Genomic DNA, 19099 nt, shown 5'->3' with positions numbered 1-19099 from the left:
GAAGTCCTCATTAAAAGCTCATTTGGCACTTTTCTCCCATCTTCCTCCACAACCATAAGTAATTTTCCTACACTGTATTTTTAAACTTATCAACTTTTAGCAAAAACCATGAACAGATTTCACAGTGTATATCCCAGACTATATGTGCTATACATTCTAGTCATTACAAGGCTCAGAAAGTGATCAGGATAGTTAACAGAATTATATCATTGGTACAATTACTCAGCCATTGGTCTTTTAAGAACCACGGAATTAGGAAAATTTATGGGATTCCATTTGTTCAGAAGCTGTTAGAGTTGTTAGGGAGATGACCTCAGTCTGTTCTCATGCCTACTCTTGTTAAAGTTAATGGGGTGCTCGCTTCGGCAGCACATACACTAAAATTGGAACGATACAGAGAAGATTAGCATGGCCCCTGTGCAAGGATGACACGCAAATTTGTGAAGCGTTCCATATTTTAAAAAAAAAAAAAAAAGGTTAATGGGTTCACCAGGTCATATTGTTCTTGAGAAATAACTGTGGCATTCTTGATTATCTCTGGGCATTAGAAAACATAAATAAATCCCCATATCTCAATTCTGTTCAACCTGGATCCTTGAAAAATGAATTCCAGAGATGGCATGCATGCATGACCTAAACACAATCCCTGGAAACATTTCAAATATTTAAAAGATGGCGGACTTCAGAAATTGGATTCCTTTTGGTGAATTAAGGTGGTGAATTTTTTTTCTTTTTTTCTTCTTTTTCTTTTTTTGTCCATGTTTGGTATCAGTAAACTGCACAAATCTGAAATTTTCATTTAAGAAAGGGATCTTCAACCTGCCCTATGATACATTTACTCTGGGTTTGCAGCCATTATTCCAAACCAGAAATGAGTTTTTTCCACTCAAGGAACCTCACACATAGGCAGGCCCGGCTCTCCTGTCTGCCCTGTGATAGGGACGTTGGTAAATAAATTTTGTATATATCTGGGATGGTGAATGAAAGCTTTGGTACTCATGTCCTGTGAGAAGAGGAGACACAGCTGCTTTCCTTGAAAATCTGAAGTGCTGTCACAGGCAAGAATACTTATTTTTTATGGCTGCAAAAGACATTACTAAGACAGTGAGTGAAATTTCTAAAGAAGCAGATGGTAAGTTATTAAAGGAAAAATGTCTAAGTGCAACACAGAGTAGGTCACCTTGTTGAAAAGTGAGGATCCTTCGAAGAACACTTGTAGCCCTGGGATTCTGTCATGTGTGATACTGCATTATTGTAAATGTTGGCTGCATAAAACAGCGCTGACGTGACAAATTGATTTTGGAGATTTTTCCTATTGACTTGGACTTTATACACGTATCCACAGTTATCCTCATAAAATGCATTTGAGGTAGGTAGGGACAAGGAGGTATCACTTTCTTCTCTTAACAGATGCAGAAACAGCAGCTGGGGAGATGAGAGAGATACATGTGGGCAGTGTTACCTCAGTCAGAACCAGGTGCTTCCCAGGAAGCATCACACCTCACTGAAATGTAGCTTTAGTGTTTAAAGAGAAGGTACATTTTTTGTTACAACATGGCTCCTCAATGCAAGCCAACCACTTCATCTGGTGTTCAGTTGAGTCAACAGCAATTGTTTCCAGCACTGGGGGAGAAATAGGCAATGCTGGGCCTACTAAGAGGTGGTGGGGTGTGTCAGGTTGCAGGATTGCGCCTTCCTCAGGCACTTTCTTCCTCACACAGTTTTCAGATAGTTTTGATGATACTTAACTTTTGCCATTCTTGTAACAATACTTATGACTTCACCGTATTTTACAATGAAGGTGGGGCTTATGGTGGTTTGAAAGAGTTGTCCAGGGGCCACGAGCTCCTTCATGACAGAGCCAGAGCAAGAATCAGAATATTGTCTTCATGAATCTCGGCCAGGGCTCTTTCAAAACATTGTGCCTCTTCCTTGACAAGAGTCCCAGATAACGGTCCTAAATGCATGCATTTGTTGATTGTACAGTGGCTCTCAATGTCCTAAAATTCAGCTTAGTGTTTATTATCAATTATTGCACCTACTTAATGCAAGCCACTGTGGAGGATATAAATATCACCACTCCGTAATTTCTACACAGCCCCTGCTTTATAACAGAGCCACCCCAAATTGCCAAAGAATTCCAGAGTTTCAGATCTAAGTGTGTTAGAGTTTAGTGCACACATTTTTGGATACTTCAAATTGGTAGTTTGCTGACTGATGAGAGGGGCACTGCATTTACCTTGGTCAGATATATCATAGAGAAAGAGCTGATTATATGTCTCAATCCCTCCTCTTTGTTCAAGGGGGAGCATCCATTTCCCTTATTCTCAAGAATGTACCACTTTATTTTTATCCCTACTTAAGTCTGCCTGTAACTTGACACCACAGCTGAAATTTCTTATACTAATATAATCCTAAACACAGGGCTGGTAGAAGGAACTGGGTTTCTTATTAGGTGAGGGACACCCTAGCATAAACACAAAGGATCTTACAGGGGGGTAAAGGCAAATGAGTGGACACACAGTTAGTTACTGGGACTCAGAACAAAGTCCTGAGCTTGCCTGCAGGCTCTGGCTCTGGCCTACCTCTCCCACCTCCTCTAGCCCACACCTCTCCTCACCCCTCTCCAGACCAGCTTCCTTCCGGAGCCTCACCAGTATCCTGCTCTCCCGCTGCACCACAGTTATGCTGGGTTACGCCTTCTGCCTGAAATGCCTTTTTCTTTCTTCTCCTCCTGGTTAATTTCTACTCAGCCTTCAGATTTCAAGTCGTCACTTCCCCAAGGCAGCCTCATAACTCTTAGAACACCACATATGTTCAGGGTCAGGTATAGCATATCTCACCATTGCCTTATCATTTAGAAGGGAGCTGTTCAAAGTGAATGCCCAGTTTGGCCCAATAGCTTCAGCAAGTCCCGCTTTAAGTTCTCACCAAAGAGATCTTGTCAAAATCACTGGAACTCACTACACATCCAACAATCCACTTATCCATCCATCCAGCCAGCCAGCCAGCCAACCATTCACCAGTATTCACTGGGGGCCCTTTATGAGTCAGTCACTGTAGTAGGTACAAGGGATATAGGCTGCCTCCTAACCAGATATATTTGGGGTAGCTGGTGAAGTTTTCTGAGCCATTAAGGCCAATCTCAGTCACTGTTGGCCTTTCTGGAATGGGATCTACATTACCCGGACTGGCCCTAGGACTTTTGCAGTCTTACAGGACTACAGTATCTAAATGGAATCCCTGACTCAGTCATTCTCCGTCCCATGATATGTGGCTGAACCACACTGGCACCATCTTGTCAGCTCCATCTTAGGCCCACAGTCCTACCCCATCTCTTCTTCTGAGTGACTGAGCTTTAGCCTAACTCACAAGGAATGCACCAAACCAGAGGAGTTCCCTATCAACTTTTACCCTTACCTTCAACTGATATGAAAACTTGAAGAATGCTTTTTGCTGACGCAGATGGTTAATGGTCATGAGACACCTGCCCCCGCCCGGGGGGAAGGAAAAGCCCCCAGTTCCAGTTGGTGTGGATGTGCTTCTTACTTGGTAGTCAGATTCTATTTTTATCCTTAGCCCCTTTACATCCCCCTGTACCCCTTGGCAGTGCGGAGTGCAGCTGCGAGTGCCTCTGAATCATCTCTCTGCCTGATCCTGCCTGCCTGAATGTTAAGTTACCCACAATAAACTTCATAATTGCACTTCATGGAGTTGCCTGCTTCGTTTTTCAGTCACAGAGTTCCATCTTAGTTCAGATGATATTATTCAATATCTCCGCTTCCCAACATGTGACATTATTTTCTTCACAGCATTGATTACTATCTGAAATTATTCATTTACTTGTTTATTGTCTGTTCCCTACCGCTGCCTCGTAGGAGTGCCTGTCCATCTTATTCATTGAATACTGCCAAAATTCTGACTGATGAAAATTTGTTCAGTGAATCAGTGAATTGGTTCTAGAGAGAAAGTCCTTCTCCTGAGCTCTGATTTGGAGCAAGGCTAATGGATAGCCACTGATGACTGGGAGGTTACAGTGAAAAGACTTGGAGGAATCCCTGCAGTATGTACAACAGAACATAGAGAGGAATCTTTGGGGTGCCCCACCTGGTCTAAATGTTCTTCTTCCTTAGATGAAGGCAGTTTGCAGCCAATGCTGGTCCTCCCAGGGATAACATAGGCTCCTGCAAAAGGGAAGCTGGGCTAACAGGCAACCCTACCTCTCCAGCTGGTAACAGAAACTCCTCTGAGATGACTATAGCAGTCATTCTAAAACTTTGGTGGGACTAATAATCACTTGGGGAATTTGGTGAAAATACAAAGGTCTAGGATGTATCCAACTTCACCAAGCAATGAAATTGAGCAGGACCCTGTGGGGCCCGTGTCCCCCATTTCTTGTTTGTAGAAAAAGGCTTTGTTTCCTAGGCCTTCCCTGAGTTCCAAAGAGCCAGACACAAGCAGTTACTAATTAGGGAAGTGAGGGAATGCAGAAACAAAGGAAAAGCAATTAAGCAAGATAAGTAATGATAATATTTCAATGATAAGACAGAATCCTAGTTCCTCCTCAAGGAATATACATAACAATCTAATATATATCTTTGAGTTGTTCTGCAGAAACTAAGACCCCCGCCCTGGTAGAGGAGGGTGACTGCAAGCACACAGACCCCAGACTGGTTGGAACCAGAAGGTTGATGATTAAAACTCTTAAAACACCACCCTGTTACCTCACTACCAACCAATCAGAAGACAGTCATGCACCCTGCAGCCCTCACTCCAAATGTTGCCTTTAAAAACCCTTCCCTGAAGGCCATCAGGGAGTTTGGGTCTTTTGAACATGAGCTGCCTGTTCTCCTTGCTTCGTGCCCGCAATAAATACTGTACTTTACCACAACCCAGTGTCAGTAAATTGGCTTTGCTGCTTGGTGGGTGAGTGGACCCAAGTTTGGTTCAGTAACAGCACCTGTGTTCTATATTAGCTCTCTAGCTAATTCCGATACACACCAAAGTTTGACAGCTACTGCTCTGTATGGCTGCATATCCCGAAATTTATTCCATGGAACACTAGTTCTCAGAGTGTTAATGGTTAATTAAATAAATTATCAGATTAAATGTTTCCCTACTGCAGATGGTTCAGAATCATTAAAATGCAAATATGCATCGTGAATCTCTCAGAGGGGGAAAAGTGTACTATGCTTCCTAAACTTATTTGGCCATGGAACTGTTTCCTCTCAGGAACATGTATTAACATCTTCTGCAACTACTGTAGTTAGTGTTCAGAATATACTTTGGTAAACATTTCAAAATTGCAATCACTGACTGCTGGCCTCCCCGCTGCCACCCCCAGCCACCTTCTTGGGAGAACTTCAGATCTATCTTAAGGCAGTACACATTTAACAGCCAGAGTGGCCAATTTTAGATGATTTTGGGGTCACCTAAAACCTTGCTTTTCAAAGTAGTCTGTGAAGCAATCTCCTGCATCACTTGGGAGTTTGTTAGAAATGCAGGATCCCAGATCCCCTCCCCCCACACCAGAGCTACTGAGTTGGAATCTGCATTTTAATAGGATCTCTGGGGGATTCATTCGAACCAATATAGAGAAGTGGTTCTTAATGAGGGCAAGGGTGGGGAGGAGGCAGACAGAAATACATGGGGAGCCATTCAATATGCAATTACTGGCCCTTTCCTCATCATCCCCTATTAGAATTTCTGATTCACTCTTGGAAAAGGAGAGAAGGGGGAAAAGTCCCCCTTGGTACTGATATACTCTCTTGGATCTTCCTTTCTTTGGCTCTGTTTTTCCAAGCCTGGGCTCCTGACTGAGAGAGTCGGGGACAGCAGTCCTCACAGATTCAGGAAACCCAGCAAGAAGCAAACCCTTCCTGAAATTTAAAGTGTTTAGAAAACAATAAATTATATAAATGAACTTATTTGGATATAATAGAGAGAGAAAAAACTTGGTTGTGACTCAAATTAATTAGTGTAAAAACTGCGTGGGATTTCATTATTGTTCTTAGGCTTCTTAGCACAAGTGAACTAAAAGTAAAACTCAAAGTTAGTCTGTCTCTTTATTCTTGAGAGCTTTCACCTCTATCTCTGAAATACTTTGTCAACTGTACCACTCTGTGGATCATCCAAGTAATCCAGCTTCTTTTTTTCTGGTTCTCTGGCCTTTCTCCAATTTCTGGCCTTTTGCTGTAAACCTAGATTCTCTCCTTTGCCTTGCCTTTTGATTTGCAGCCAGTATTATCATGATGTGCCTCAGTGTGGTTTTCTTTGTATCTGTTTTGCTGATGGTTGCTTCTTGAATCTGTGGCAGAGTTTCATAAATTTGTGTGTTGCTATCGTTCTTCATTTGGAAAATTCTTTGCCATTATATCTTCAAATATTCCTTTTGCATCATCCTCTCCTGTCCTTCTGGGGCTCATGTGTATTACACATCTTCAGTGTGTCCTACATATCTTTTGTGCTTTATCCTATGTTTTCCATTCCTATTTTCTTTGTGCTTCAATTTAGGCATTTTCTATTGATCATTTTTGCTGTTCATTAATCCTATCTTCTGTTTCTTTTTTTTTTTTTCCATATTTATTTATTTGACTGTGTCGGATCTTAGTTGAGGCATGTGGGATCTTTTAGTTGTGGCATGTGAACTCTTAGTTACGGCATGGGGGATCTAGTTCCCTGACCAGGGATCGAACCTGGGCCCCTGCATTGGGAGCGCAGAGTCTTCGCCACTGGACCACCAGGGAAGTCCCCTGTCTTCTGTTCCTAAGCTCTATTAAACCCATAATATCATATATTATATTTTTAAATTCTAAAATCTCCATTTGATTCTATTTAGAGATTATAATTCTCTGAAAAATTCTCCATTTTAAAATTGATTTTCTCAATTTTCTTGAACATATTAGACACAGACATTTTAAAGTTCTATTTTCTTGAACATATTAATCATAGTTAAAGTCCTTATCTGCTAACTCCAATGTGTATGTCACCTGTGGTTCTATTCCTATTGAATGTTTTTTCTTGTGGTTTTTAGTAATATGGTCCTGAATCACAGTATGTCTAGAATTTTTTTTATTGAATGCTGGTCATTGTGTGTAAAAATTATATAGTTCCAAATGACTTTTTATTTCTTCATGGTGGGTTTATCCTTTCCTCTGCTAGGCAGATGAAATTGAAATTGATCATCTTAAACCAATCAGGGAATGAACTGCGTTGAGGCTGACTTTTAGTTTTGGTAAGGTTCAGTCTGCCTCTGACTTGTTTGTGTTACTAAGATGTTGTCCTTCAGGATTTTCTCAACTATCAGTAAATGTCTGGTGTGTTCACTGGTCTCCCTTCTCCTGGCAGGTCTAGTTTGTGTCTCTTTAGCATTATGAAACAGCAGAAAATTCCTTTCTGATTTTCAGAAGTTTTTGACATAGCTTGCAAGTCCTGAAGTCTACTCTTTGTTTCCCCAGTACCATAAGTCTATGAAAAACATGTTAGTGTTTCAGAAGTTTTCTGCTTATCTTTTTAATCACCTGCCCTCACAACTTCAGAAATTTGCAAATGTCAGGTGTATTGAGGGTTTTGTGTTTGAGGTCCCTTAAGCCTTTAATTATACCTCTGTAGCCCCACAAGACCATTCAAATCTCTGCTGGTTTTTCTTCCTCACAGCAGTCTGGAAAAATCTCAGATTGACAATCTCTTATAATTTGCATATGCCCCAAGGGAAAAAGTGACTGCAGATGCCAGAGAACTGAAGTTCTCTCCTCTTGAGAAATTTAGCCATTAAAAAAAAAATGAAATTTATTTATTTTATTTTTGGCTGTGTTGGGTCTTCACTGCTGCGCGCTGGCTTTCTCTAGTTGTGGCGAGCGGGGGCTATGCTTCGTTGCGGTGTGCGGGCTTCTCGTTGCGGTGGCTTCTCTTGTTGTGGAGCACGGGCTCTAGGCACGCAGGCTTCAGTAGTTGTGGTGTGGGCTCAGTAGTTGTGGCTCGCAGGCTCTAGAGCGCAGGCTCAGTAGTTGTGTCTTGCGGGCTCTAGAGTGCAGGCTCAGTAGTTGTGGTACGTGGGCTTAGATGCTCCGTGGCATGTGGGATCTTCCCAGACCAGGGATTGAACCCATGTCCCCTACATTGTCAGGTGGATTCTTAACTGCTGTGCCACCAGGAAAGTCCCTCAGAACTGAATATTCTTATCTTGCCTTTTGGGTTGACACTTTGATCACATAATTTCTCTGGCTTTTCATTTTGGTTTCACTCTGGATGCTATTTCTTGGATCACCCTCAGCTCTGAGCCATGCTTATCTCTCAATCCCTCCCCCAGCAGAGGTTCCCAACACAGATCAAGTGTTTTAGGCTACCACCTGATCAGATGGAAGATTACCAGGAAAACACTATTATGAAATTAAAACAGTATAAGCTGAACACAGAGTGAGCCAAATGTAAGAAATCACTTTTGGTGGAAGAATGATTTTTGTATCCATAAGTAATGTTCACCTAACAAAAGAAAAGGAAGTATTTCCTCTAGATATTCATTATTTAAAGAATGCTTTTCATCTGAAATATTACCATGCTTTCCTAATACTGAATCCAAAAAGCAAACGTCTAATATCTTGAAAATAGAGCCAATTACTTCCAATCTCTTGATGACAGAAAATAGGAAAAATAATGGATTAAAGATTTTTGAGAGGCCTCGGATCCTGAAATATTAGATGGCAACTTACAGCTCAAAATAAACTTTTCCTATTCACATTGAAATCTTATAAGAGAGAGAAGGGGAGAGAGAGAAAAGGAAGTTGAACAGACATGTGCAGTAATCACACAGTATGAGGTTATTACTGGTCTGATGTGCTTCTTCAAACCAGTTATATGAACCCTTGAAGGCAAGGTCCCTCTGTAGCTCAGTAATCCAGAGAATTTCAGATGATCTGAGATCTAATAGACCTATTTTTTTAATAGACCTATTTTATTAGCAGAATAGTTATTAGAAATAATACTAAAATGTGTATTTCTTTTTTATTTTTTTTTCTGGCTGAGTTGGGTCTTCATTGCTGCACGCAGGCTTTCTCTAGTTGCGGCCAGAGGGGGCTACTCTTCGTTGCGGTGCACAGGCTTCTCATTGTGGTAGCTTCTCTTGTTGCGGAGCACGGGCTCTAGGCGCGGGCTTCAGTAGTTGTGGCTCAGTGGGCTCTAGAGTGCAGGCTCAGTAGTTGTGGTGCACAGGCTTAGTTGCTCCATGGCATGAGGGATCTTCCTGGACCAGGGCTTGAACCCGTGTCCCCTGCATTGGCAGGCAGATGCTTAACAACTGCGCCACCAGGGAAGCCCTAAAATATGTATTTCTACTCAAGAGAATCAACCTCAATAAATGTACTTACTTTGTTTACCAAATGACCACTTAAATTGTTCCTCAAAATTTCCAACATTGGGGGGCTTCCCTGGTGGCGCAGTGGTTGAGGGTCCGCCTGACGATGCAGGGGACGCGGGTTCGTGCCCCGGTCCGGGAGGATTCCGCATGCCGTGGAGCGGCTGGGCCCATGAGCCATGGCCGCTGAGCCTGCGCGTCCAGAGCCTGTGCTCCGCAGCGGGAGAGGCCCGCGTACGGCAAAAAAAAAAAAATTTCCAACATTGGTCATCAACTCCTTGAATCTAGTTGAGGTAAACATACTATTCTTTCTCCTCATTTTGCGTCATTATAATGTTTATTCATACATCAGCCTAATGCTGATTATTACTGTGCATCCTGTCTGAAGAGCTTGGAGTAAATTGTTTTAGTACTTTGTGCCATAGCAGTCATTTAAAAATTACTAGTAATGATTCCAGTGGATAAAACATTCATTAGTCTTTCATAAATAGAAACTGCTCTAAACATGAACAAAATGTCCATCTCATTTCTTTGCTAATGCCATGTTTCATTCAACTAAAGATATTTCCTGCAGCCTTTACCTTAAAGGGTTGGCATAGAAAGTGAGAGAAAATTAAAATCATCTCATGTCAATCAAAACCTTGGGACATTTGCTAATATTCTTCAGAGCTATTGCAGGGGAGGAAAATCATTTTCCCTCTACCCTTCTAGGTTCTTGGCTGAGACTCCCCTGTAATAAAAGACAGATTAACAAGAGAAAAACAATTTTAAATACATATACAGCTACGTATAGATATGAGAGCCCCACAAAGATATGCGACTCAAAGAAGTGACCAAAGCACACAAAGAAACAATAAATTTGTGGAGAACTGACAAGACAATGGGTTTTGGGCTAGGGGTAGTAAAATGATGAGGAAGTAACAAGGTTTGTTTAATACAGCCTTGTTGGCCGTAAATTCCCTGACTCTGGTGACAATGATGCCTCTTACCCTCCTGGTATAGGGAGTGTAACTTACTTTCTTTTTTTTTTTTTTTTTTTTTTTTTGCGGTACGCGGGCCTCTCACAGTTGTGGCCTCTCCCGCTTTGGAGCACAGGCTCCGGACGCGCAGGCTCAGCGGCCATGGTTCACGGGCCCAGCCGCTCCGCGGCACGTGGGATCTTCCCGGACCAGGGCGTGAACCTGTGTCCCCTGCATCGGCAGGCGGACTCTCAACCACTGCGCCACCAGGGAAGCCCAGGGAGTGTAACTTTGATGTGGAAGATTTATCTTTAAGGGGGACAAAAGGGTAGGAGAATCCTTTTTGCACCAGCTGTTTCTCAAGTACTTTTACTCAAAATAATCAATATGTCAAAGTGGCATATAGATTGGGGTGACATATTCTGAACCCCTACACTATTTACCTAACTTAAGCTAGATGTGCTTCATCATCCACAACTCAGACATTGTTGTGGCATTTTTGCCTTAAAGATGGACAGGACTTTAGAGATCTTTAGTCTCCTTCCTATTTTATACTTGGGGAAACTGAGATATGGATTGATATCATGACTTTCTAAGAATCACCTAGAGAGTAGCAGAGAAAGAAGGACAATCTGAGTCTCTTAATTTTCTTAAACTTGAAGCTCCTTGAGAGCAAGTAAAAAATTTACTTTTCTTCAGAAACTTACTTTTCTCTTATACTGCATCTCTCTATAAAAAAATACCTAAATCAGATTCAGGATTTATATTGTGTGTTGTATGCTACCTTTGTGCAAATAGAAAAAGGAAATAATAGGAAATATATATTTGTAAAAGGAAACAATGGAAAGATAAACTAAAAACTAAAAAATTAGTTCCCTTTCTTAGGGGAGGGAGAGAACAGGAAGGAGGGGAGAGGGATACAATGAAGACTTCTCTGAATTACTTTGTTTTATGATTTTGATTTTGGAATCATGTAAATGTTTTGCATAATAAAAAACCAATTTAAACGTGTAAAACTGAAAGTAATGACAAAAATTCACAAATAACTAAAGGAATGAAAAGTAGAAACCAACATAATTACAGTTAGGAATGATTTTTAGTGGTCTACTTTCCAGTGGTGATATTCAAACATAACGATGAAAGACTCAATGCTGATGAATATTTCTAATGAAAGGAAAGCCAGCAGCAAATGTATGTATTCTGCTTTGATGCAGTCTATTTATCCTCAAAAATTGTGTAATATATGTTTCATGGCCAATCTCAGACTGTGTCATTCTTAAAGATGGTATGTACTAGTTCTGATTTGGGCTGTACAGGCAGATTAAATTCAGATCCACTATCTACTACTCATGTCACCTTGGGCAAATTAGTTAATTTCTCTATGCTTTCATTTGCATATATATAAAGTGCAAATAGTGATGGTTCCTACCTTAAGGACTTGCTGTGAAGATTAATGTAGATAATCCACGTAAAGAATTTAGCACAATCTTAGGTATATAGTGAGAGCTGAATAAATTTTAGCAATTATTTAAAGAAACACTGCTTCAACAAGTAAAAATAACTAAAAAATAAATAGATTTTATATTAAAAATGTTAACTACATTATACATACAAAAGAGTATATATAATATATGGGAATAATTTTTTTAAATAATAAAATGAACACTCAGGTACTCCTACCCAGCTCAAGATACAGAACATTTATAAGGAATTTTCAAGTCCTTGCAAATAATACTTTCTTTAGTTTTGTTTTAGAAATTTTTAAAAAACGAGGTTTTACTGTATCTTTTGTGATTAATCTTTTCTCAACATTTCTTTATTTAGGATTCATACTTGCTGCATTTCACTCAGTTTCATGGTTGTAAGATGCTCTATTACATGAATGCACCACAACTATTTTAAAAATTCACTCTACTATTGATGAGCATTTGGACTGATTTCAGTTTTTTGCTATTACTAGTGTCAAATGACAAAAATAATACAATTTAGTAATGAGTGTGATGACTTAACTTCCAGAGACAAAGTATATGTGGTTACTGTAATCACAATGGTTTTACCCACAGACACCTTTGGTAGCACCTTATTGATGTCCCTTGGACTGAAATAGATGGGCAGCCATTTTGTTTGGTACCAGAGATCTAAGTCATTGACAACCATGTTCTCATCCCAATTTCCAACCTGAGCCAGCTCACAGGGCCCTGTGAATGGAGGGGAATCTAGTCAACTTGATCAAGGATCCTGCAACACTGGCACAATTATGTACTGTAAATCTGTTATTAGCCTTTCCCACAGGAATCTGTGGCTGTTTACCAGAGTTAATCCACAGTAGGCAAAGTAAAATACCCAGATTCTTCAGGACTGACTTCTCTGAATAAGTCTCTTTTACTTCTCAGAGCTCTGAGCTGATACACAACCCCAAGGACCCAAAAGGCCCTTGAGTTTTATCAGTAAAAGTAGGGGCTTTGGAGTTGAGGTGAAAAATGGAATTTTAACCTAAATCCACATGGCAGTTGGCCTAGGAGGTCTGCAAAGCCATACTGTGCTAATCTTTGAAAATATGATTGAAATAGATTTAATCAGCTACTGGAAACATCCCCACGTTGGCATCCTCACCTTCGCAGTAAAGCTTTTGTGATAGGAGAGGCCCAGTAGAAGTCCATAGATTTGCTTCCCCCAAATAGTATACAATAATTAATACTACATCCCTGAGGTAATTGCAAAGATCACTGCCACTATCAAATCTCGAAAGCTGCAGGGCCATTGATTCATTTCACATCAACATTAACTCATCTGTTTGGTCCATGCAGAATACAGATGAATCTGGAATAATGACAGTGGATTATTGCAATTACTACTGCAGATGTTACAGGTGTGGACTCCTTGCGGGAACAATAGCTGGTATTAGCTATTGATCTGGATAATGATTTCCCCCCTCTATTCTGAATAGCAAAAAACACCAGAAGCAGTTTGCTTTCATCTGTCAGGGGTAGCACTATACTTCCATCATCTTCATTTGGAGCTATGTCAACATTCTGGGTTTTTGCAATAAACTAGTCCACAGAAACCAAAGGTGTCTCACCATTCTATAGTACAGTGTGTTAGTCCATTACATGGATGACTTATGCTGATTGGACCAGGTAAGTAGGAAGTAACAGGTACTTTAGGTGCCTTGGTAAAATACTTGCAAGCTGGAGGTGGGAGAAACACCCCATGAAAATTCAAGGTATGCCATCTTGGTGAAACTTCTAGTTGAGTGGCTTGGGAAATGTGGTTATCTCCTAAAAAAAGGAAGACAAATTGCTATACCTTATACTCTTATCACTAGGAAGGCTTGATGGGTTTCCTTGGATTTTAAAGGCAACATACACCACATTTGAATGTGCTGTTCTGACACAGTACAGGTGATGACCTGTAAGTTTGCCCGCTTTGAATGCGCTTAGAATAAAAGAAGCTCTGCAGCTGGTCTAGACTGCTGTGCAAGCTGTTGTGCGCTTCGAGTGTTATGACCCAGCAGAGCCAGCAGCTGGAGATGCTGTAGGGAGCTTTGAGATATGCTCTAGGAGAATCAGAGTGCATATCCTTAGGATTTGAGAGCCAAGCCATGCCCTCTTCTGAATATAATCATTCTGCATTTATGAAATAATTCTTAGCTTTCTACTGGGACCTAGAAGAGGCTGAATGCTGAAACAAATCACCATATGAACATGCAACTTAAGTAGTCCATCATGACTTAGGTACTACCTCATCCATCGAACCATAAAACCGGATGTTCGTAGAGCACTCCATGATCACAGGGAAGAGAAAGAGCTATCTCTGAGACTGACGGTCAGCAGATGTTGAAGACTAAACTAAGTTGTGTGAGCAGCAGGCTCAAGCTCCCAGGGCACCTGTTCCTGTCGTTGCCATCTCTGGCTCAACTCATACCTCTGGTCTTTTAAAGAGTTCCCTATGACTGACTGAAGAAGGAGTTCCCTATGACTAGTTATCTGGGCCTTGCTCATGGATGGTCTCACACAACATGTTAGCTAGGAAGAGACTTATTACAATGTTAAATGAACTTGTGAGAACTAACATATATAGTAGATGTTCCATAAATGTTAGTCTAGCTCAGCAATTTCCAAACTATATTCTGTAGGACGTCACTAAATAAGATACTCAAAAAGAATTTCTGGTCTAATAATTTTGAAGATTTTTGAATAGAAACTTAAAAAAAAAACTGCAGGAATTCTCAAGGAGATAAGATACCGAGATACATTTTGAATTTCAGCATTTCCTAAACTTATTTGACCTTAAGAACCCTTCTTTGCAGAGCATTTCACAGGAATAGTGCTTTACAAAATCTACCGTGGGGCTTGTGATTTTTAATAATTTAGACTTTGACAGAATGTTAGTTTTGCTAGCCAGGAATGAACGTGTTAAATTTTTATACTAATCACTAGAATGTAAGATATGCTCTTCCTGGTTATTCTAAAGGACTAGACTTCGTAGTTCAGAAAGAAATTTTAATAGAAAACCCTTGCCATGAGGGTAATGTAGGTGACATTACCTAAAAGGAGGTAAATCAAGTTTAGTGATGATTTTTCCATTTTGTAATAGGGATTAGGGTTATAAGGAGATCACAGCTCTGTGAATCCAATTAGGATATAATGAAATGCAGTCTTTGAGCTTCCAAACCATTGATTTAGAAAGAGAAAAAATATGATAATAAGCATGATATTTGCACTATGATTACACATTAGGCTATTCAGATTATTAAAATCATTCTTACTGTCAAAACTGAATGTACCTAATTTTGCATTGAAGTTCAGGGAGTCGGCAGTATATTACACTTTCTTTTGAGACACTGGTGGAAGGCATTGTAAACAAGATAAGGACATGTTAGGATAAAGAAAAAAATGAGATCTATTTACAAATGACTTTTTGTTATTAATGAGCTTTCATAATAGACCATATCAACATTATTATGTGTAGAAAGAACAACAAAAAAAATGATCGATCAAGCCAAATTTCTGAGAACTCTATTAATTTGAGAAGCCCAGGAGTGAGTCTGCCTATATCCAAGTTTAATTTTGATCCCATCCTTACTATCAAATTCAACATTTAATGTTCTGTTTGTAAGGGAAACGAGATGAAGAGGTAGTAAAGTATAAGGGGGTAGGGTTTGTTTGTTTGTTTTGCAAGCACCATATCTAGCTCTATTGCACCTATTACATAATATTGTAGACCAGCTCCTCCCAACCTGGATTTTGGGAGAGAATTAAACTGTAATGCCCTCAGAAATCCATTGTGCACAATGAATTAACTTCCCTCCTATGCATCAAGAGCATCAAGAACACAGCTAGCTATGTCCCATCCTTGGAATCACTGAGGAAATGGTCATTCAAATAATACTCTTTCGGGCTAATTCTCTAGTGGAACCTAGTTTGATAGGGGCTGCTCTGGACTACTGATTCTAAAATACCAGTCAATGAAAGCTTAAAAAATTCCTACATATTCTGATTCAGTTGATCAGGAATAGATTCAATAGCAGGTTATAAATATTCCTGTAGGTATTTCTGATGTAACCAAGTCTAGGAACCACTGCTGCAGATATAAACATTGGTTACCAAGATGCCTTATGAAACAAGGGTTCTGTGGCCCAAAGTGCTCCTGTTCATAGTTAAAAAATAATTATCCCAAGTTTATAAAACTTATTTTAACATGGAAAACTTTTTTGCTGGATACCTGTAGTCATCTTGTGGTACTAGAGTGCCACAGAAGCACTTTGGGAAGTGAGATGCTAGAGAATAGCTGGTGGCGTCTGTGAAGGTTGACTTTAGTAGAATCTTTTCCAACTAATTTCAACCCAACCTTCTTGCTATATTACATTTAGAAATCCATCCTTTTGGGTCTTGGAAGTTTCTCAATTTCAAGAGTCCTTTGTTTTTTAAACTTACCCTACCTTACTTATTACAAAATAAATTTCAGATGGATCAAAGTTCTAAATGTTTATTTTTTAATCCTTAAAATTAAATGAAGAAAAAGAAGAATAATTTAAAAAATTTTTGGAGTGGAGATGGCCTTCCTACATAAGACAAAAAATCTATAAGCAATAAAGGGTTGATAAATTTATTACATACAATTTAATACTTCTGTGCAGCAATTGTGTCTAAATATGACACACGCTCATACATGTACATATGGCTATATACTCACCATATAAAAGAGGAAAATATTTGTAATATATATGCTAGGCAAGGGATAATTTCTTTAACAGGCAAAAAACTCTTAGAATTCAGTAAGAAAATGACAGGCAGCCTAAGAGAAACTATACATATGAACAGACAGTTCAGAGTACTAACTACAAATTCTCAATTTATATTTTAAAAGAGGGAGCTAAATATGGTCCCGCCAAAGGTCTTTATGCTTACTGTTTCATCTGCCTAAATCACTCTTTCCCCAGATATCTATCCTTTACATTCACACCTTCACCTATGAAGCTTTTGCTTATATGTCACTTTCTTATGAGGCATCCCCTATTCAAAATTGCACCCCTGACTGCCAGCATTTCCTATTCCCCTTCCCCACTTTACTTTTCTTCTGGTACTTACAACTATTGGTTATACTATTTTTTTTCTTATTTATTTGGTTATTGTTCATTTCTCCCCATTAGAAGGCAACGTTCATAAGCTCAGGGAACTTTGTCTCTTGTGCTTACTGCTATATCCCTCACGCCAGACTGGTACCTGGAACAAAGTAGGAATTAATTATTTGTTGAATTAATGAATGAAGAAAGATATGCTCAAGTCTGTTACAATAAAAGAAGTGCAGGTCAAAACAACCAGGTTTTCATTTTGACTCTGTAATGGTAACCTGTCAAAATCAAAATACATGAATCCCTCCCTTGATGCTAAAGCCTATACAGGGGTTTTATTCTTGTAATTCAAGAACCAGACTCTTCATCTTTGTCTCCAATTCTGATTATGTAGTTCACTTTCTTTATTAATGATGTCACTGATGTCTAGTTCTTGACCCCGCCTTCTCTCTCTCAGTGTCTCCATGCATGCTTATCTGGATGACTCCAGCTGTTTTTGGTTTCCCATCTCCAGCCTTGTCCAGTGCCCCACTAACCAGAAATATAGCTCTGCACCTGCCTCTTCCACGTTCAGATGCCTCCGTGGTCTGTTCCTCGCCATAGCAGTCCAGGTCCTCCATGATCTAGTCAACTGCCCTTCAGTCTCCCCTCCTAAACATGCACAGGCCAAGTTCCAGTCTCCTGAACATACCCAGAACTTTCTTCCTTTATAGTAGTTCGTTGTTCTTTTATGAGGTGGTCAGTCAGGTATGGCCACAAGAGGGGCACAGGAGAAGCTCAGGAAAAGCAAGTGTGTTATAATGACCGATCCTAGAGACAGAGGCACGCCACACCAGGCAGGGCCATGGGAGGAACACCAGGTTTTGGTCAGCCGGCAGATGACAGGAGCCAGAGGAAAGCCAGAACTAGAGCCTTTAAGGGGTTTCCCTGGGAAAGGCCAGGCCGGCCAGGGGAGATAGTTTAGGATTGGCTAGTTTGAATAACTTTGGCAGGCTCTATGCCTTCGTGGTAGTCCCTGGTTGCCTGGCACTTGGCCCCGAGACGATTAAAGCAGAAGAATGTTGCCTCCACGGGTGTAGGGGCCAGAAGAGGAGGTAGGGCTCTGGAATGGTAAATTTGCATGTCAAAGGCCTGCTCGCAGCTGGGTCTTTTGCTATCTCTGCTGGTTAGCCCCAGGAGAGGCAGTCTCTACTCAGCCAGAAAGGTTTGTAAGATGTCCAAACGTCATAGTATATAGAAAATGAACAATATAAACAATATAGTAGTACTCTGTCTATGCTGTTTTCACAACCTACAATACATTTTGCCAAACATTCCCTTTTTTCCATATCTATTATTGCAATTGTATTTAGCCTTTAAGTCCCAGTTCAAATATTAGTTCCCCCTGGGAAGTTTTCTGATTTCTCCCAGCAGGAAACACTATTTCCCCACTGTGCTCCCATAACACTTTGTAATTTTCCTTTTACATCCTGCCTTGGTAATTTGTGTACTGCGCTATTTCACTTCACAGTGTTACCCCAGAGGAATGCTGACCCCCACTAATCACCCTGCATTTGCTCCTGTTCAGTCTATGAAATGAGGAGGGAAATGGCTCCCGTCCCTCTCTGCTAACACTCTACAGATGCTAGGAGGCAGCTCCTTGGCTCTGTTGCTGTGGTAGGTACCAGTGCTATAGATCAGAGCCTCCCTCTTGCAGAACAGTCTTCAGAGTTGCTGAAAAATCAGCCATGGAAGACTTAAACTTATGAAAAATTTCTGCATTCACTTTATTTGAACATCACAGAGGTCAGTGTGATGGAAAATCAAGGGTGGTACAGGAACTCTGTAGCTTCCACCACAGGTTAAGGCAGAGAACCAGTTTTTACACTGTCCCTCACCAGGCTTGCTCTGTGATTGATCCTATGTGATTAATTTCCTTGGTCTTTCCAGAGACAGGACCTAGCAGGAAACATGTTGAGACATGGATACTATGATATTCACCTTATGTGGCCTCTTCTACCCCAGCTCTTTAGTGAGAACACTGATAGTACTATTGACAGACTGGAAATATTAGATTTTTAAAAGACCCATGGGATGTAGACATGTACTCAAAGATGCTGGGTCTCATGCCCTTTCCTTCCAACCCAACATTAGAAGGGCCCATAGAGGGGCCCTCCCAGAGCACACAGTGGTCTCCAGGCTCGGTGGGGTGAAACTCATTCGAGTAATGCTGAATGT

At 40.4% G+C, this 19099-nt stretch overlaps 1 protein-coding gene, 1 long non-coding RNA gene and 1 other non-coding gene across 3 annotated transcripts in view; 2 read left to right on the top strand and 1 right to left on the bottom strand.

Moving 5' to 3' along the window:
• The window catches only part of LOC132593604 (uncharacterized), a 68218-nt gene that overhangs the window by 12668 nt on the left and 36451 nt on the right, over positions 1–19099 (bottom strand). The gene's annotated exons all lie outside the window — the stretch shown is intronic.
• The window catches only part of ZNF365 (zinc finger protein 365), a 76766-nt gene that overhangs the window by 25948 nt on the left and 31719 nt on the right, over positions 1–19099 (top strand). The window lies entirely within an intron of this gene.
• On the top strand, positions 354–460 carry LOC115847950 (U6 spliceosomal RNA). The gene has a single exon (XR_004037543.1). It is a non-coding gene; the product is annotated as a U6 spliceosomal RNA (small nuclear RNA).

This window comes from Globicephala melas, chromosome 16 (genome assembly GCF_963455315.2).
Source record: "Globicephala melas chromosome 16, mGloMel1.2, whole genome shotgun sequence".
NCBI lineage: Eukaryota > Metazoa > Chordata > Mammalia > Artiodactyla > Delphinidae > Globicephala > Globicephala melas.
Note: the sequence above shows the minus strand (reverse complement) of the source record. Positions and strands in the feature narration are given on the sequence as shown.